This window comes from Canis lupus, chromosome 21, assembly GCF_048164855.1.
Source record: "Canis lupus baileyi chromosome 21, mCanLup2.hap1, whole genome shotgun sequence".
Taxonomy (NCBI): Eukaryota; Metazoa; Chordata; class Mammalia; order Carnivora; family Canidae; genus Canis; species Canis lupus.
Window position 1 is genome coordinate 1,447,339 of NC_132858.1, and position 20,729 is coordinate 1,468,067.

Here is a 20,729-nt window from a genome sequence, read left to right on the forward strand (position 1 = left end):
AAAATTTCTTTCTCTAAGAAGATTCCCCAAGAACAAAGGCCCAGCACATTCTACACTAGGCTGCCACTAGCGTTTGCCTTGTTCAGTGTCAAACTCCGTCCTTAGTCCTCTCCTCTTGTCCTCCTGCTGGTCCTTGTCTAAATCCTCCAAACTGGATAGTCCTCTTGGGACCAACTCATATTAGTGATGCCCTTGCTTTACCTGGGTATATTGTCCCCAGACTACCAGTCACTTGAAGGGCATTGGAAAAAATCTCATAACATAAGCCAGAAATCTCCTGGCTTATGTTATGCTACTGCAATGCAGAAGAACTAGGCCTTGGTCTGCATTAGAGATCTTCCTGAGCTCCAGATCAGTATTTCTGACTCCTAACTGGATGCCCCAAAGCAACCTCAATTTCCTTCCTAACTAACTAATGGAAGAGAAATAAACTTACATTATTAGCTGCAATTCCTTACCCCACTGCCTCACTCAGGCAGAGTACATTCCCCCAGCCCATGATTTTGGGCTTGGTCATATGACTTCCTTCAGTCAATAGGAGTCACACTGTGCCCTAGATGAGCCTCTGGCAATTGCCATGAGAGAATTTTCCTCTGGGTAGCTGCTGCCTCCTGAGTCAGGGTAAAAATGAATACACCTGGAGCAAAGCTGCCCTGGCCAATATGAAAATCTAATGTAAGGAACAGATAAATTAGAGCCTTGGGTCCTGCTAACTCTAGGAGCTGTGAGAATAAAGGACTGTAGTTTTGGGACGCCTGGGTGGCTCAGCAGTTGAACATCTGCCTTCAGCTCAGGTTGTGATCCTGGGTCTAAGGGTCGAGTCCTCCATCAGGCTCCCTGCATGGAGCCTGCTTCTGCCTCTGCCTGTGTCTCTGCCTCTCTCTGTGTCTCTCATGAATAAATAAATAAAATCTTAAAAAAAAAAAAAGACTGTGATTTAAGCCACTGAAAGTTGGGCTGGTTTGTTGCACAGCATTATTATAGCAATAGCTAACCAATACAATTTTATGTAAAGATGAATATATAAAATACAGATACACAAATTAAGGTTAGTTTTGCAGAGAAAATCCATGTAACTGCCACCAAGGTCAGTGAAGTGAAACATGGCTTGGCACTTCAAAAACCTTCCTGGGGAATCCCTGGGTGGTTCAGTGGTTTAGCGCCTGCCTTTGGCTCAGGGCGCAATCCTGGAGTCCCGGGATCGAGTCCCACGTCGGGCTCCCGGTGCATGGAGCCTGCTTCTCCCTCCTCCTGTGTCTCTGCCTCTCTCTCTCTCTCTCTGTCTATCATAAATAAATAAATAAATAAATAAATAAATAAATAAATAAATAAGTAAATATTAAAAAAAAAAAGAACAAAAACCTTCCTGTGCCTCTTCCTGGTCACCACCTCTCCCTCAGCCCTTGAGGTAATCACAGTTTCAATTAAAAAAAAAAAATTTTCTTTTTTTCCTCATAGCTTAAGATCCATATATGCATCTCTAATTTAGATAGTTGGCTTTTGATTGTCTTTGATCTTTATATGAGAGAAATCTCCTGGCTTATGTTTTCTGTCTCATTTTATTTGCTCAGTATGCTTTATGATAATCATCCCAATTACTACACGGAGCTACCATTTGTTAATTTCCATCACTGTGTAATATTCGTTATGGGAACAAGCTATAATTTATTTATTCTACTGTTGATGTTTCCAGATTATGTTATTACACAAAATCCTGTGTGAGCCTTCCTGTATATCAGGGGTTGGCAAAATTTTTCTGTAAAGGAACAGATAGTAAACACAGGCCTTGTGGTCATGAATGGTCTCTGTTGCATGTTCTTCTTTATTTTAAAATACATAAAAAAATGTAGAACCAAAAGGGAAAAACTATTTTAAAAATGTAAAAATAGCCCACAGGGTGCAAAAAACAGGAGATTAGGAGCAGGATTTGGCTCATGGGCCATATAGCTTGCTGACCTTTGTTTGCTTGAACTCCCTGGAGCTTATGCATAACCGTTTCTCCAGCAGCAGTTAATGGCTGGTTGTGGGGTTCCCGCATCTTTAGCCTCACAAGGTAATGCCCACTCCCAAAATCAGCACATGGACAATGGGACTTTCATCTTCTTAAGCTGATGAATCTGTGGATACCTGCTTCATGAAAAAAGTGACATTCCTGTGGCTCTCATGGGGATGGCATTGCCATTGAGCTGGACGCTTATCGGAACGAGCCAGGGTGATTGGTACCAAACAGGCCAGAACGGGGAGTAGCATTGGGCAGGGAGGCGAGGTTTGGACGGACTTCCACCTGTAATAGAAAACCAGTGGAGGTGAAGCAGAGCGGTGACACAGCTGAGCTCTGCTTTAAGTGGATCACTTTGACCATGGCAGTGGATTTGGGGAGGACAAGAAAGGAGGTTACTGGGAGGGGTCTCATGAGACTGGTAGGAGCTCAGGTCAAGCTGCCTGAGCCACGCCTTGGCCTCCTTCACCAGTATCATCCTCTGTTTCTCCCACTTGGGCACCCATAGCTCCAGCCACCTTGACCTGAGCTGGTCTCTGAGTCATCCTGCTCTCTTCCCTCACACACTCCATGCCCCATTTCTGCAATCCCTCTCCCCTAACCCAGCGAGAATTGTTTAGTGCCTGTCAGCTGTGGATCCTTCCCTGGCTGACCCTCACCCCACTAGATCCCTCCACACCATAAGATGGAACAATAAATGAGATGTATGCCCTAACTTTGTTTCCTCACTGAATTTTAGACAACTCTTATCTTTGGGTTTTATCTTTATAATTTTGTCTACCATAGGCGGCCATCAAGTGGGCAGTGAAGGCAAGAATATAGAACCGAGAGATTATCTGGTAACCACCTGGGAGATCAGCCTGACACTGGTGATTAGGAAGCAGGGCCCTGGGCAGAGCCTGCAGGCTGGGTCACCAGGGAAGAGACAGTTGGGTAAGGAGGTCAAACCAGAACTGGAACTCTCAGGGTATGTGGACTTCTTGAAAGAATTGAGGAAGTATATATTGAGGGGGTGGCAGAGCTTGGCTTCCGGAATAATGGGCACCCACGCCTTGCTGGAGGGAACGAAGGTGGAGGCACCCTAAAATAGAAGCTAGGAACATACCTTACTGCCTCTTAACAACGGATATGTCTCTTCCGTCTCCTCCCGCCAGTTGGCAAGCAGTTATAGCACTCCCCCTTCTTTTTTTCCAAAGATTTTATTTATTTATTCATGAGAGACACAGAGAGGCAGAGACATAGGCAGAAGAAGAAGCAGGATCCCTGCAGGGAGCCCGATGTGGGACTCGGTCCCAGGTCCCAGGACTCCGGGCTCACGACCTGAGCCAAAGACAGATGTTTAATCACTGAGCCACCCAGGTGTCCCTACCCACCCCTGTTTCAAGATGTGATCCTGTTTAGTGTAAGTTCTTGGCTCTGTTCCCACCTGTGCTCCAGAGAAGTTGCAACACGGGGGTAAATTCACTCATAAGAAAAGGTCAAACCCTCCAGTTAGTTGGCTATCGGGATTCTGGATAAAGAAAATGTAAGGACAAAGGGAGGAAGAGAGGAAGAAGGAGGTGGGGCTGCTCCAGGCAGAGGAATGGAGAACACTGGGGAAGGATAAATATGCTTTTTTTAAAAAAATAAACTAATTGTTATATTACTTAAAATAGTAAAGACTGTGTTTTATTAAAACATGGCAAGTTATTTCAAGAAGGGCTAGACCATTGCTTCCCAAAATTTAAGGAACAGAGACTAATCCACGTGTTACCAGTTCAAGAAGTGCAGGAATTAGAAGAAATTTTCTAGAATGCTTCATAGCAATTTGAGAGAATTATTTTGTTTCTCCCTTCCTTTCTTTTTTTAAGATTTTATTTTTAAATAATTTCTACACTCAACTCAGGGCTTGAATTTACAACCGCGAGATCAAGAGTTGCATGCTCCACCAGCTGAGCCAGCCAGGGGCTCTAGAGAATAATTTTCTGATTGTTGAGTCTAATAATGACAACAGGATTTATATTTTGTCTTATTTTTTAAAAGATTTTATTTATTTATTTGACAGAGAGAGAGAGTGAGCAAGCACAAGCAAGGGAAGTGGCAGAGGGAGAGGGATAACCATGCTCCCCACAGCCTGACGTAGGGCTCCATCCCAGGCCCCCGGGATTGTGATCTGAGCTGAAGGCAGACACTTAACTGAGCCACACAGGTACCCCTTTTGTGTATTTTTTTAAATTTCATTTTCTTAGTGCAGAGAAGGCAAATTCTACCTCTACCCACCTAGAGTTTTTGGTTATCCCTGTGGATTACATTGACTTAAAACAGATTAACACGCACATTTAATAAAGGTTTTATGTGACATGGGAGCCCTGATAAGGAAACGAAGACCCAAAGAAGGGACAAAACCTACATGTTTTTGTACTAGATTGAACAAAGACAGGTGATTGTAGAAAAGTCACTAAAGCATAGGAGAGGCTCAGGGAAGAGAACTATTTTAACAAAGTCTGTTTGTACAGAATTTTCTCAACTTCAAATTCCTGCCCTTGATGATAAGAAATATTAAAAGTCTTAGTAACCAAAATGCAACTCTCAGAAACGGGTTCGCCCTAAGGCCACATTTACCCAAGGCAACATGTGCCCTCTGGGTCACTCTCAAGGTCTCCACAGGTGTCAGAGATGATGAAGACAAGTCAGAAGGTCCCAGGTGGTGCTGAGACATGTCCGCTGCCTTAAGGCTTCTAATCTCTATATTTGGGGCAGGAAGCTGCCTAAAGAAAGACTCAGAAGAAACACCTCCGAATGAATCCGTAAACTCTAGACATCTGTCTCTGTATGGGAGGCAAAGAAGCAAGTCTTCAAGGAACTCTGAGTCTAGTCAGTAACATGACACGACACTGACGTGTCAAACGACAACATGGTGATGGTTGCAAATATAGTGCAACAGGTTTGTCAAAATAGCACGTGCATACTTTGAGTTCAAATTAATGAGAAAAATTACTGTAGCAAGAGAGGCTTCTTTGAAGACTGTCAGCTGGTAGAAGTCTAACAGAAGGAGCAATTTATAGTTTTGCTTTTTGGCTAGAAGGCAAAGGGGAGAAAGCAGTAGCGTAGAGCTGGTCAGAGGGCGCCCTTAAATGACTCAGGCCTGTGTGTTGGAGTTATTTACACCTGGAGAAGTAATAAAACCAGACTCAAAGAGCACCCTTGGTGTTGCCTGTAATTGCATAAATTGTGATAAGGAAAAGTCACTTTGGAATTATGATTGGCCAACTGGGGTGATAACATCTCTGGTTATACATAGTGGAGGAGAAGCAGGAAGCTCTCCATGTCTGAGAACAGTCAGTGTCATCCTGACATAAACTGAATGTGAGCATGAATGTCCAGAATATGAGGAGGGGCCTGCATCAGTCCCAGTCCCTCTGTAGGTCAGCAGTGGTCTACCGTGGGTACCTCTCCTTTCCTGCATCACGTGCTCTAGGTGTGTTCCCAGACACATGGCAGAGAGGGTAGGGGGTTGCCAGGTAGAGCTGAATTCTTGTGCCCAGCAGAGAGGCCCCTGGAGCATAGCCTGGGCAGCTTGTAGTAAGATGGGACCATCAGCCATGTTACACCACCCGGTCTTTTTCTGGAACATTCTCTAGCATCCTTCAGTTCATAAGTGAAACCTTTCTCTTTCTGGGAAAAAGGCAAGGTAGCTATTTTTCATTTTCAGAAATCCTCAGGAGGCAAAAGCAACGTATGAGGACCAGAGGGAAAACAAAACAGATGACCCATCAGCTCTCTCTTGCTTAGCACTCACCCCTGCTGGACCTCAGTATCCAGAATCCTTTGCCTATTCATTTAGTAAATATTAGTGTAAGGAATTGAGAAGTAGGGGTGCAAACAGCACTGACTCTGCTCTCCCAGCTCATCCGAGTTCCTCTGTACTGGCTTGGCTCCTTATAAGGTTTTCTACCAAACATGGCCAGAGGCCTAGGGTCACTCTAGATTCTTCTTTCCCTTTTACACCCTCTTCCCTCATCACCCTCCCCTCTCCCTCACCTTCTAACTAATCTCACTCTCTCCATCTCTACAGGCTACAACCTGTGAAATGCAAAACATGACGACTGATGCCTGTGGTGCTGGGAATGTGGAGGTTCATTGTACTATTCTCTCCTGTGTGAGTCTGGATGTCTCCAAACAGAAAGTTAAATTTAACAAAAGATAAATGAAATTTCTCAAATTGGTCCCTTCTGTGGTTACTTCAGAATCCAGATGCTCACTGCGTCTGTACTGTCTCTGTGCCTCCTGCCCTTGCCCAGCTCATCCCCCATCCCCCCATCTCCCCCTCCCAGCCAGTGGTCTTCCCTCCACACTGAATGTCCATGGCGATGGCAGGGGCTCCTCTTTCTAGACAATAGTTGAAGCTGCTTTCAACTGAAGGAGCTGCAAGACGTGGGACAAGGTTAAGACCTCTGCCAGGCACGCTTTACCGGGGCTGGGGGTCAGGACCCAGGGTCTGGTCCCAGCACAGCCACCAGCAAGGTGTGAGGAGGAGCCACTGCTTGTGCTCTGAGTCTGTAAGAATGAAAGGCAGAGAATATCAGTGAGGGTGACAGAACATGAGAGACCCCTAACTCTGGGAAACGAACAAGGGGTGGTGGAAGGGGAGGTGGGCGGGAGGTGGGGGTGACTGGGTGACGGGCACTGAGGGGGACACTGGACGGGATGAGCACTGGGTGTTATGCTATATGTTGGCAAACTGGACTCCGATTAAAAAAATAAATATAAAAAAAGAAAGAAAGAAAGGCAGAAAAATAGCACCTGTCCTTGCCAGTGCTTTCACTTTCAAAGCGAACTGAAGACCATTATCATCTTGTTTGAACCTCAAAACGGACCCATCGGGAGGTCAGGGCATGTTTAATGGTTATTTCACTCAGTGTGTTCTTGGCAAGGTATGAAATGAACGCTGCCCCCTGACGAAGGCGGACACAGGTGTGTTTCAAGCAAACTGACGACCTCAGCTCAGATGACTGACTTGTCTGGAACGTGTTCAAATGCCACACCCAACAGAAAAGAGGAGAAGCCTTGCAGGAAGAAGGAAAGCGGACCCGGATTTCGACTCACTAGGATGTATTTTTAAAGGCATGTATTTTTAACTGTGTAACGAAAAAACACGGATTCTTCGGATGACTGACCTGAACTTCAGAGGCGAGCTGGTCTGCATAAAGTGATGTTAGCACCGGGCCTGGGAGGCTCAGCTGGGGAAGTGTCTGCCTTCGGCTCCGGTCATGATCCCGGGGTCCTGGGATGGAGCCCTACATCAGGCTCCCTGCTTCTCCCTCCGCCCGCTGCTTCCCTGCTTGTGCACTTTCGCGCTCTCTGTTAAATAAGTAAATAAATAAATAAACTAACTAACTAACTAACTTAAAAAAAAAAAAAAGAATGAGGGTAATAATACAGCAGCATACTATATATCCTGATACTCCTGTCTCAGGAGAAGCAAGAAGAGTTTTTCTCGTTGAATCCTTATGACGACTCTGGGATATGAATTGCACACTCTTTATATGATGAGGAAACAGACCCAGAGAATCTTAAGTCCCAGAACCAGAAATGGGTACCTGCTCCCCCGACTCTGTGACCTATTCCCTTAACTGTTCCACTAGAGGTCCCCTGGCTACACCAGATGGCTTCCCAGTTAGTGTCAGAGCTGGGATGACACTCAGGCCAGGGGTTCCATCCATCATTCCCCTACTGGTAGCCAAGGGCAACATCCAGACTGTGGGAAACTTCTTCAGGTCTGCCACAGGGAAATTGTAAGGAAGGGAAGGATCCAGCAGGAAATTCAGAAATTTATGAGATGGAAAGGACACATCTAATTAAAAATGCGCGAGACTAAATAAACTACAGTGTCTAGTGATGCACACCTGAGTAATAAACTATAAAAAGCGAAAAAATAAATAAACTATACAAAGCGCAAGTCTGTGATTCTTATAAAAGTCAGGAGGTGGGGCTGCTGTTGGGGTAAGGGTGTGGTCGGGAGGGAACACATAGAAGGGACTTGGGGACTGACTGGCTGGAAAAGCTCTGTTGACCCGGGTAGCGGTTACACGGGTCTTCACGTTATACTGATCTGTGAAGCCGTATGTTTGTTTTGTGTGGTTTGTGTGATTTGTTTTATTTTAAAATTCATTTGATTGTTTGTGTACTTGTGTTTTATTTGACAACGAAATTATTTTTAAAAATTTACCCAGGACTAGTGCCAGGGCTGCCAGCCCTGCTGGTGTCTGTCCTCCCATCCTGCCTTTGCCATAATTGTGATCCCTTCAGAACTTTTCTAGGACAAGCAAGGCCCAGACAGACTCGTTCCAAGCAGCCCATGTGTGTGCCTGTGTACACTCTGACACATGTGCAAATGTGTGTATGTACGTGTGTGTGTGTGTGTGTGTACCCCCCATCACAGATGTCCCTGCCTTACTTCTCAAATAGATTTTCTGGAGTAGGTGGAAGCCTCTCTTCTTTCAAGTCCATTTGACTCTGTGGCCTCTTTCTGTTTTTGTTTTCTTTAAAAGATTTTATTTATTTATTTGTGAGAGACACAGACAGAGGCAGAGGGACAAGTAGGCTCCCTGTGAGGAGCCTGATGTGGGACTCGATTCCGGGACCTTGGGATCATGACCTGAGCCCAAGGCAGATGCTCCACCGACTGAGACCCCCAGGCACCCCAAGCCTCCCGTTTTTACCTCAGTGGGGGTCACCATCCCATCTCCATCTGCTCTTTTCCTCTCTTTATTTTTGCTTCTGCTTCACATTAATTTTTGCTCTTTTCTTCATTTGGGGGAAAAATGGAAGGGAAAAAAGAGCAAGAGAAACGGAAAATAGACCTCCCAGTGCCTCCTTCCCAACTGCTGTCACTGGGCCCCCTACTGGCCCAGGGTAGGGAAGTCACCCCTCCCTGCCCCCATCCCTCAGAAGGGCCCTGGAGGAGGAGGGGGTAGAGGCTGCCTTCTGTGTTCCTCATGGGACATGTACACTGTCTCTTTTCTCCAGCAAAGCGGGGAAAACCTCATTGCAAAGGAGCACAAGTTCCCCAGAGAGGCCTGGGCAGGGAAGATAAAGTGGAAAAACCCATAGTCAAAAAGGAAAGAAAAACAGAGGTATGGCCTTAGGAAAAGACATGTGTCTGCGGTTCCCAAACACAGCTGCCAGATGCTCAGGGAGCGTACAGGGGTTCCCTCTGCATTTGGTGTCCAGGGGGCCATAGTTTTTACTGATGAACCAACCCCAAGGTCCTTGCTTTTGCCTTGGGCCTGTTATTTCCCCTGCTGTCTTGTGGGCTATTTTGATCTCTCAGTTGTCTCTCCCGCTGACCTGTCCTCCTTGGCCTTGGAAGATCCCAGTGAATCCCATCAGACTTGCTGTGTGCCACTCATCCTCCCTCTCTTTTGCTCTGCTGTCTCTCAAATAAATAAATAAATAAAATCTTAAAAAAAAATCTTTTCACTGTATTGAGGCTCAGGGGGGACCATGTAAGAGGAGCTAAAGGCAGGGTTTGAGGGATTGTAGAAAAGGTGTGGACAGGCCAAAATGATACCCAAACTTGTATCAACTCAGGGCTTTGGCAGACAGCAAAGCTTCCTGGATCCATCCCCACGCCTGAGCCATTGCTTTGTAACCGCCGCCTCCCTCGGCAGTAGACACATGGATACTCCCCACAGTGCATCAGTACCCACCTGCTGTGTGCCTGCTCTGATCCCAGCACCCTGTGTGGGTGGTACTGAGGACTGGGACAGGAACACCTTCCTTCAGCCCACAGGTGGTGGAATATGACAGACGTGGAAGATAATTACAACCTGGTTTGTATAGGTAATTTGGTGTCAATGTGAACATACAGCATGCCAGAAGAATTTTTTTAAAAAGTAAATTTGGGGAGTATATTCGTGTCCTAGGCTGCCGTAGCAAATTACCACAAACTGGATGGCTCAAAAACACAGAAGTGCATTGTCTCACAGTTCTGGAGGCCAAAAGTATGGAGTCAAGGTGCTGGCCAGGCCATACTCCCTGATAAGGCTCTAAGGCAGAGGATCTTTGTTTGCTTCTTCCAGATTCTAGTGGCTTCGGATGTTCCTTGGATTGTGTCAACATCCCTCCAATCTCTGCCCCTGTCTTCACATGGCCATCTCTGCTGGGGACACTTGTTGGATATAGAGCCCACCTGGGTAATCCTGGATGATCTTACCATAAGAACCTTAACTTAATTATATCTGCAGAGACTGTTTTTCCAAATGCATGGATATATCTCTTTGGGCTCCACCAGTCAAGCCACTGCTGGCAATACTCCCAGTGTGTGGAAAAGGGACTTTAATACTTCACTTTGTCATATTTGTTGTGTACCTAGATGCCAGACACCGTTCTAGGTGCTGGGGACACAGAAGTCCAGGTTCCTGCTTATCACAGACCTTCCATTCTAGGGGGAGGAGATGGGCCATATTTTATTAGACAAATAAACAAGAAATGTTAGGGAATGGTGAGGGCTTTATGGAGAATGTAACAAGGACATGTGATGGAGTGAGAGGGTGGCTACTCTAGAGTCAGAGGGGACAGTCTTTTTTTTTTTTTTTTATGATAGTCACACAGAGAGAGAGAGAGAGAGAGAGAGGCAGAGACACAGGCAGAGGGAGAAGCAGGCTCCATGCACCGGGAGCCCGGCGTGGGATTCGATCCCGGGTCTCCAGGATCGCGCCCTGGGCTAAACCACTGCGCCACCCAGGGTTCCCTGGGGACAGTCTTTTTATAGAGGTATGTGAAGCTGAAGTCTGGGTGCCTGGAAGGAGCCAGGATGCAAAGACTTGGCAGAGAAATGGCGAAAACAGGTGCGCATGGGCTTAGCATATTCAAGGAGCAGAAAGATGGCTACTGTGGCTGAAACCCAATGAGCAAGAAAGCAAGTGGCAGGAGATGGGGCTGGGGAGGCGATTGAGTCAGATCACGGGGGCCTGGAGTCCAGGTAAGACACTTGGTTTTTATTCTAAGAATGAGGGGAATCCCACAGGTTTCCAGCAGAGGAACACCATGAGCTAACTTAGGATCTGGCTGCTGGGGGAAGTGGGCCACTAAAGGGTAAAGGTCTATGGAAGAGGCAGGTTATAAGTTAGGAGGTTCCTACTGTGGCAGTTGAAGCAGAGCACCAGTAGTTGTGGAGGGCATGGTTGTGGAGGTGAAGGGGAATATTCCAGAAGCCTCCTAGAGGTACAGTTGATCAGACTTCCTACAGATTGGTCATATGGAGTGAGGAAAGAAGGGAATGAAGAATGCATCTTTGGTTTTAGAAGCAAGCTATTGAGTGTCTTTTCCCCCTTAATTGTAGTGAAATGCACATAACATAAAAGTTACCACTTAGCCCATTTTTAAGTGTACAGTTAGTGGCATTGAGTACATCCACGATGTTGTGCAACCATCACCATTAAACTTCCAGAATTTTCTTGGGTTTATTTTGTGGACTGAACAATCCAGGTACTCATCAGATTCTGTGGAAAGCAGAGAGCAGTAGAGTTTCTTGGCAGCTGGTTCTACTGCACACAAAGACCCATCTCTGATATTTCCTCTGATTATTTCCAGTGGGCTCTTGGGCACCAGGAACGTGATGTTATGTTTTATTTTTCTCTTGATTTTGCCTCAGCAAATCCGAGAAACATTCCTGGGCATGGTGCTGAGTAGTAAGTTTCTCCTCACTTGGATAAGGACCTAAGCCCTAGGACTCTATCCTTCCTGCCTCCCAGGCACATGTGCACAGGAGGGGTCTGAGCGGAGCACTGGTTAAAGTCCTTTTGACATTGGTTTCTGAATATTTTTTATTGGAGTTTGATTTACCAACATATAGTATAATACCCAGTGCTCATCCCATCAAGTGCCCCCCTCAGAAAGTCTTTTTGACATGAACCCAAAGTTCTGCTGTCTCCTGTCTACAGTGGGGAATCGGTCACAGAAAGGTGGGCTGAAGGACAAAGAAGGCAGGTGTCTCCCACTGAAACTATAGAGGTGAGAAAACAGGACTGTGGAGCCCTGCAGAGAGGGAGGGAGGAGTGGGGAGCCAAGGGTTTGGTTTGCAAAGTCACCTTAGCTTCTAAGACTGGCTTTAGAGAAGTCTCTAATCATTAAAAAAGCAAAGAAAACCAGAGCTGGGGGCATCACAATGCCAGATTTCAGGTTGTACTACAAAGCTGTGGTCATCAAGACAGTGTGGAACTGGCACAAAACAGACACATAGATCAATGGAACAGAATAGAGAATCCAGAAGTGGACCCTCAGCTCTATGGTCAACTAATATTCGACAAAGGAGGAAAGACTATCCACTGGAAGAAAGACAGTCTCTTCAATAAATGGTGCTGGGAAAACTGGACATCCACGTACAGAAGAATGAAACTAGACCACTCTCTTACACCAGACACAAAGATAAACTCAAAATGGATGAAAGATCTAAATGTGAGACAAGATTCCATCAAAATCCTAGAGGAGAACAGAGGCAACACCCTTTTTGAACTTGGCCACAGCAACTTCTTGCAAGATCTATGAAGGCAAGGGAAACCAAAGCAAAAATGAACTATTGGGACTTCATCAGGATAAGCTTTTGTACAGCAAAAGAAACAGTCAACAAAACAAAAAGACAGCCTACAAAATACGTATTTGCAAAAGACGTATCAGATAAAGGGCTAGTTTCCAAGATCTATAAAGAACTTATTAAACTCAACAACAAAGAAGCAATCCAATCATGAAATGGGCAAATGACATGAACAGAAATCTCACAGAGGAAGACATAGACATGGCCAACATGCACATGAGAAAATGCTCCACATCACTGGCCATAGGGGAAATACAAATCAAACCCACAATGAGATACCACCTCACACCAGTGAGAATGGGGAAGATTAACAAGGCAGGAAACCACAAATGTTGGAGAGGATGTGGGGAAAGGGGAACCCTCTTTCATTGTTGGTGGGAATGTGACCTGGTGCAGCCACTCTGGAAAACTGTGTGGAGGATCCTCAAAGAGTTAAAAATAGATCTGCCCTATGACCCAGCAATTGCACTGCTGGGGATTTACCCCAAAGATACAGATGCAGTGAAACGCCGGGACACCTGCACCCCGATGTTTCTAGCAGCAATGTCCACAATAGCCAAACTGTGGAAGGAGCCTCGGTGTCCATCGGAAGATGAATGGATCAAGAAGATGTGGTCTATGTATACAATGGAATATTCCTCAGCCATTAGAAACGACAAATACCCACCATTTGCTTTGACGTGGATGGAACTGGAGGGTATTATGCTGAGTGAAATAAGTCAATCGGAGAAGGACAAACATTATATGGTCTCATTCATTTGGGGAATATAAAAAATAGTGAAAGGGAATAAAGGCGAAAGGAGAAAAAATGAGTAGGAAATATCAGAGAGGGAGACAGAACATGAGAGACTCCTAACTCTGGGAAACGAACAAGGGGTGGTAGAAAGGGAGGTGGGTGGGGGGTGGGGGTGACTGGGTGACGGGCACTGAGGGGGGCACTTGATGGGATGAGCGCTGGGTGTTATGCTATATGTTGGCAAATTGAACTCCAATCAAAAATAAATAAAAAATAAAATTAAAATTAAAAAAATTTTTAAAAAAGAAGAAGAAGAAGAAAAAAGCAAAGACCACCTATGGAGAACTCTCACTTGGGAATGTGGTAAAAGACTGTACCCCTCCCACCCATTCCCATCCTCAGAATGGAGTTCGATAGAGTTATGCGTGTGAAGCAGTAACAATTTCCTCTAGAGTTGAACTCAGGATTAAGACAGTGCAGATCTCTTATTTTCTAAATGGGTGCATTTTTATAACCCTCTGGAAAGAAGCTTAGTGTGTATCCTATAGATACTCCTGGAGAGGAGCAATCATATAGGTAAGTTGGCAAACTAGTTAAGAGACTGGCATAGGGGAAAGTCAACCAATTTTACCATCCTACTGCTCCAAGGAACTTACATGATTTAATTTCTGTATCAGTTTTCCTTGGTTGCTGTAACGAATTTCCATATACTTGGTGGTGAAAAATTATTACCTCACCGTTCTGGAGGTCAGAAGTGTCATTGGGCTAAATGTGGGTATCACCAAGGCTGTGTTCCTTTCTGGACACTGCAGGAAATAATCTATTTCCTTGTCTTTTCCAGTTTCCAGAAGCTGCCTACATCCCTTGGTTCATGATGTTCAAAGCCAACAATGGTGGATTGAGTCCTGGAACTCTGACCTCCTCTTCTGCCTCCCTCTTCCAATTTTTAAAAAAATTTTATTTATTTATTTATTTATTTATTTATTTATTTATTTATTTATTTATTCATGACAGACATAGAGAGAGAGAAGCAGAGACACAGGCAGAGGGAGAAGCAGCTCCATGCAGGGAGCCCGATGTGGGACTCGACCCCAGGTCTCCAGGATCATGCCCTGGACCAAAGGTGGCACTAAACCGCTGAGCCCCGCCCCGGGCTGCCCTCCCTCTTCCAAATTTGATAACTCACATGATTACTGTGGGCCAGCTGGATAATTCGGGACAATCTTTCTGTTTTAAGGTCAGCTGATGAACAACCTCAATTCCATATGCAGCCTTAATTCTCCTTTGCCATGTAAGGCAATATACACCCAGGTTCCAGAGATGGGGACATAAACATCATTAGGGGTGGAGGAACAATTTTGCCATAATCCCTATCAGAAGAGCAGAAATAGGAAGAAATAAGAATTCAGTGGAATCACAGGACATGAAATTAATATGGAGAAATCTATATACTAGTAATGAGATAGCAGGAAAAGAAATTAAGAAAATAATCCCATTTACAATTGTACCAAAAATAATAAGATACATAGGAATAAACTTAACAAAGGAGGTAAGATATCTGTACTCCAAAAACTATAAAACATTAATGGAAGGAATTGAAGATGACACAAACAAACGGAAAGGTAGTCCATGCTCATGAGTTGGAAGAACCAATATTGTTAAAATGTCCATACTACCCAAAACAATCTACAGATTTAATGCAATTCCTCTCAAAAACATTTTCCACAGAAGTAGATCAAATAATTCTAAAATTTGTATGAAACCATACATGACCGTTAATAGCCAAAGCAACCTTGAGAAAGAACAAAGCTGGACATACCACCATCCCAGATTATAAGATATACTACAAAGCTATAATAATCAAAACAGCAAGGTACTGGCACAAAAGTAAGATCAATGGAATAGAATTGAGAACACAGAAATAAACCCACATTTATAGGTCAATTAATCTATGACAAAAGAGGCAAGAATATACAATGGGGAAATGACAGTCTCTTCAACAAGTGGTGTTGGGAAAACGGGACAACTACTTGCAAAAGAATGAAACTGGACCATAGTACCACACACAAAAAGAAACTCAAAACAGATTAAAGAGCTAAATAGGAGACCTGAAACCATAAAGTTCCTAGAAGAAAACATAGGTGGTAATTTCTTTGACATCAGCCATAGAAACATTCATCTAGATGTATCTCCTCAGGCAAGGGAAACAAAAGGAAAATTGAACTATTGGACTACACCAAAATAAAAACCTTCTGCACAGCAAAGGAAACCATCAACAACAACAACAAAAAGATGACCTATGAAATAGGAGAAGATATTTGCAAATGACATATCTGATAAGGGGTCAATATTTAAAATATATAAAGAACTTATACAACTCAACAACAAAAAACAAATAAACCAAACAAAAAATAGGCAGAGGATTTGAATAGATTTTTTTTCTTCTTTTATTTATTTATTTTTTAATTTTTATTTATTTATGATAGTCACACAGAGAGAGAGAGGCAGAGACACAGGCAGAGGGAGAAACAGGCTCCATGCACCGGGAGCCCGACGTGAGATTCGATCCCAGGCCTCCAGGATCACACCCTGGGCCAAAGGCAGGCGCCAAATCGCTGCGCCACCCAGGGATCCCATCTTCTTTTAAAAAAAAATATTAAATTTCAGTCGGTGAAGCCTCTGACTCTTGATTTTGGCTCAAGTCAGGGTCTCAGGGCCCTGAGATCAAGCGTTGGGCTCTGCAGTGGGTATGGAGCCTGCTTAAGATTCTCCCTCTCTCTCTCTCTCTCTCTCTCTCCCCCTGCCCCTCCCGCCTCCCCTACCCCCTCCCCTTTTTGTTAGTTTTTAAACTAACAAAAAATAAGGAGTGCTTCACAGATTTGCACGTCATCCTTGCACAGGGGCCATGCTAATCTTCTGTGTACTGAACAGACATTTTTCCAAAGAAGACATCCAGATGGCCGATAGACACATGAAAAGGTGCTCAGCATCACTCATCAGCAGGAAAATGCAAATCAAAACCACAATAAGATATCATCTCACACCCGTCAGAATGGCTAAAATAAAAAACACAAGGACCAACAAGTGTTGGTAAGGATGTGGAGAAAAAGGAACCCCTTGTGCGCTGTTGGTGTGAATGCAAAAGGGTGCAGCCCCTGTGGAAGACAGTATGGAGGTTCCTCAAAAAGTTAAAAATAGAACCACCACATGATCCAGTGATCACTATTGGGTATTTACGCAAATAAAACAACATTAGTTTGCAAAGATATATGTATCCCTATGTTTATTGCAGCATTATTTGCAATCACAAAAAATAAATTGAGGCAGAAATAAGAAGAGTGTTTTTAATTGCACCAAACTGGGAACTTCTGTGTATTTTACCATAAACCCAGCACTGTGCCTGTCTACAAGCTTACTGGCACTCAGGTTTTGTCTGTTGTATTGCTCCTTTGTTCCCTAAGCAGAAGAAAAGATTGGTAAAATAAAAAGGACACCTATTTTAAGTATCTCTGAAAATCCCCCAAACCAAAAAAGCCTAATGCTTCCTGGGTTATAGGCTGTTTTCAATCCACTCCCCACCCTTCATCATCTCTAAAATGGGTAGGGAATATCAGCTCTATTCTACAGATGAGGAAACTCGCTCAAGCCCTTCAAGTGAAGCAGAATATATACCATGTTCGTAATGGCCACTGATTACAGAAATTCAGGATTTGGTCTGTGTTTCAAATCACTTATAAAAGCGAGTGTGGCCAGGCTCCCACTGCACACGAGAGCAGGCCTGAGGGCTGTCATTCATTTGTTGGGCCAGTGTATCCTGCACACCCTCCATGTTCTGGTAAAGACTTGTGCAAAAAAGAAGATAGTTCTGCTTTGAGAAGTGAACTCAGATTGACCTCATGTATTGTGTATCCTCTGGTCTCCCACAATAATTAGAAAGGTAAACCACAAAGACAATAGCGGGAGAGGGGGGGACATTAGAAGCTGTAGCCCTTGGCATGCCCACAGGGAGATTTCTCAAGCCCTCTCAGGAGATCTTTCTTTTAGAGAAGTCTTTCCTGCGTTTGCAAAACCACTGACCCATATTTTCATCAGGCATCAACTCATCCACCCCTAATTCGCTTTTATAATATTTGTTTTTTTTTTTCTTTTAAGATTTTATTTATTTATTCATGAGAGACACAGAGAAAGAGGCAGAGACAAAGGCAGAGGGAGAAGCAGGCTCCATGCAGGGAGCCCGATGTAGGACCCGATCCCAGGACTCCAGGATCACTCCCTGAGCCAAAGGCAGATGCTCAACCGCTGAGCCACACAGACGTCCCTGGGAAATAAGTCTTATGTGATGGAGCAAAAGGCACTTTTGATTACAAACAACAGAATTCCATACACATTCGCTTGAGACAAAAAATTTTAAATACAGTTACAGAGGTAGTCTCACAGTATCATATTTGTGTTCCAATCTGATATGAAACCCAATTGCACTTCCTACCCTGACAGTTCATGAGATGAAATGTAAATTGAGAAGGTATGGCCCAAAGCAATATATTCTTTTTTTTTTTCTTCACTTGCACAAACGTTTATTGAGCCTGGACCAGAATGAGGATACAGCCATGAACCCGGCCTAGTCCCTCCCTCCCAGCCTGCAGTGCCCAGTCCAGCAACAGAACAGACAATAACCCCAAATCACAATCCATGTGAGAGGAATGAAGAGAGGCGGTTAGCACCCAGTGGAAGGACATCTCCCTCCCTCTGCGGCAGAGAAGCCATCATGCAGAAGATGATACTAGAGCTCACAAGGAATTGCTGGTGGGATTTGACCAGCTGAGCAAAGGAGGAAGCAACACAAGAGCACATGATGGTTTGGTTTGGGGGATCACAAATTTTTCAATGTGGCTAGTGACTCAGGGTCACTAAGGGAAATGACCAACTATGGGACTGGAGAGGTGGGATGTTTCAGACTTGTCTGAGGATTGTCCCCTGATAAATAAATACCAAACAGCCAGGTTCTCAGGAAGCACATGTTCTGCTCATATAACAGATCATACAATAAGAACACCTGAAAACAACAGCCCAGTTGTCTCTGTGGATTGTTAAAGTGTTTCCTTGCTAAAATCTTTCTCTCCAGGTCCACGCACAACTGAAACACTGCTCTGGGGCCCAATTTGGAAGCTGCACATCCCCCAAGCTCCTTTCCCGTGGACCTGGCATCCAAACCTTTTGAGTAAATTAGATTATCCCCATGCCAGATGGAGTCCTTCCTTATAAGGAATGACTACTCCACCTCAGGGCTTCTGTCCCTCTGAAATAACTGAACTCTATGCCGAGGATAAAAATAAATCCCGAAATCCCAACACAATCATTCAAAAACACTGTATCAACTTCGTTCCCTAAAAGCCCGGGAGTAGTGTTTCAGATGTGCATGCATGCTCCTTCAAAACACCTCCAGCCACTGTGGGTTTTAACATTTCCCTTCTAATGTAATAATTGTCAGGTTTGATCCGATCGGTAGTGAAATGAAATAGAGAGGCCAGGCAAAAGTTGGTCGAAACAGGCTTTTCATGGGACGCGCTCTCGGGGAGGGAGTGAGGGAGCGGGAAATCGCGCGCAGGGGAGGGCAAGCCGGCCTTTTAAGGGGGGAGGGGAAGGGGTTGTGTGTCTGCAGGGGTGAAAGGTATTAGGCCTATTACTGGGGAAATTGGCCTGGGGCAGTAACTGCCCATGCCCTTAAATGGGGTCTGGGTTAAGTGTGGTTCAGGTTTCCTGCATAGGCCCAGTCTCCCCCTGATGACCTGTCCTGGCTGTGTGGGTGATGGGAGAGCTCTGAGGTGGGGGCAGCAAGGTGGGGGGTCAGCCGCGGTTTTGTTGGTGCCTCCCCATCTACCTTGGTCCCTGGCCCAACAATAATCAAAACAATTCTAATTTTTAATTAATTGTTTTGATTTCTATAAGCGTTATGCCTGGAACAGACTTTAGCCAAGAATATAATTTGACAAACTTAATTGAACACACGTTCATACACACTTCATACATAAATACATATATATGTTCCCTTTCGCTATTTTTTTTTTTTTTATGATAGTCACAGAGAGAGAGAGAGAGGGAGAGAGGCAGAGACACAGGCAGAGGGAGAAGCAGGCTCCATGCACCAGGAGCCCGATGTGGGATTCGATCCTGGGTCTCCAGGATCGCGCCCTGGGCCAAAGGCAGGCGCCAAACCGCTGCGCCACCCAGGGATCCCTTTCGCTATTTTTTATATTCCCCAAATGAATGAGACTATATAATGTTTGTCCTTCTCCGATTGACTTACTTCACTCAGCATAATACCCTCCAGTTCCATCCACGTCGAAGCAAATGGTGGGTATTTGTCATTTCTAATGGCTGAGGAATATTCCATTGTGTACATATAGACCACATCTTCTTTATCCATTCATCTTTCGATGGACACCGAGGCTCCTTCCATAGTTTGGCTATTGTGGCCATTGCTGCTAGAAACATCCGGGTGCAGGTGTCCCGGCGTTTCACTGCATCTGTATCTTTGGGGTAAATCCCCAGCAGTGCAATTACTGGGTCGTAGGGCAGGCCTATTTTTGACTCTTTGAGGGGATCCCTGGGTGGCACAGCGGTTTGGCGCCTGCCTTTGGCCCATGGCGTGATCCTGGAGACCCGGGATTGAATCCCACATCGGGCTCCTGGTGCATGGAGCCTGCTTCTCCCTCTGCCTGTGTCTCTGCCTCTCTCTCTCTCTCTGTGACTATCATAAATAAATAAAAATTTAAAAAATATATTTTTGACTCTTTGAGGAACCTCCACACAGTTTTCCAGAGTGGCTGCACCAGTTCACATTCCCACCAACAGAGCAAGAGGGTTCCCCTTTCTCTACATCCTCTCCAACATCTGTTGTTTCCTGTCTTGTTAATTTTCCCCATTCTCACTGGGGTGAGGTGGTATCTCATTGTGGTTTTGATTTGTATTTCCCCTATGGCCAGTGATGTGGAGCATTTTCTCATGTGCTTGTTGGCCATGTCTATGTCTTCCTCTGTGAGATTTCTGTTCATGTCTTTTGCCCATTTCATGATTAGATGGTTTGTTTCTTTGCTGTTGAGTTTAATAAGTTCTTTACAGATCTTGGATACTAGAGAAAAAACAAGAACCATATGATTCTCTCAATAGATGCAGAGAAAGCATTTGACGAAATAACAGCATCCAAAATAACAGCATCAAAACTCTTCAGAGTGGAGGGATAGAGGGAACATTCCTCAGCATCTTAAAAGCCATCTACGAAAAGCCCACAGCAAATATCATTCTCAATGGGGAAACACTGGAAGCCTTTCCCAAAGATCAGGAAATGACAGGGATGTCCACTCTCACCACTGCTATTCAACATAGTACTGGAAGTCCTAGCCTCAGCAATCAGACAACAA

General features: G+C 44.7%; 1 long non-coding RNA gene and 1 pseudogene across 2 annotated transcripts in view; both read right to left on the bottom strand.

Moving 5' to 3' along the window:
• Positions 1 to 1,813: 1,813 nt before the first annotated feature.
• LOC140612266 (uncharacterized) overlaps positions 1,814 to 20,729 on the bottom strand; it is a 42,668-nt gene continuing 23,752 nt past the window's right edge. The window contains exons 3-5 of one of the 2 annotated variants that reach the window (XR_012013550.1): positions 14,498 to 14,681; positions 7,156 to 7,339; positions 1,814 to 6,535 (exon numbers count right to left, since the gene is read on the bottom strand). This is a non-coding gene — a long non-coding RNA (uncharacterized lncRNA). The remainder of the gene's footprint in view (positions 6,536 to 7,155; positions 7,340 to 14,497; positions 14,682 to 20,729) is intronic. The other variant, XR_012013549.1, reaches the window with a different exon arrangement.
• Positions 16,167 to 16,261, bottom strand: LOC140613687 (U6 spliceosomal RNA; annotated as a pseudogene).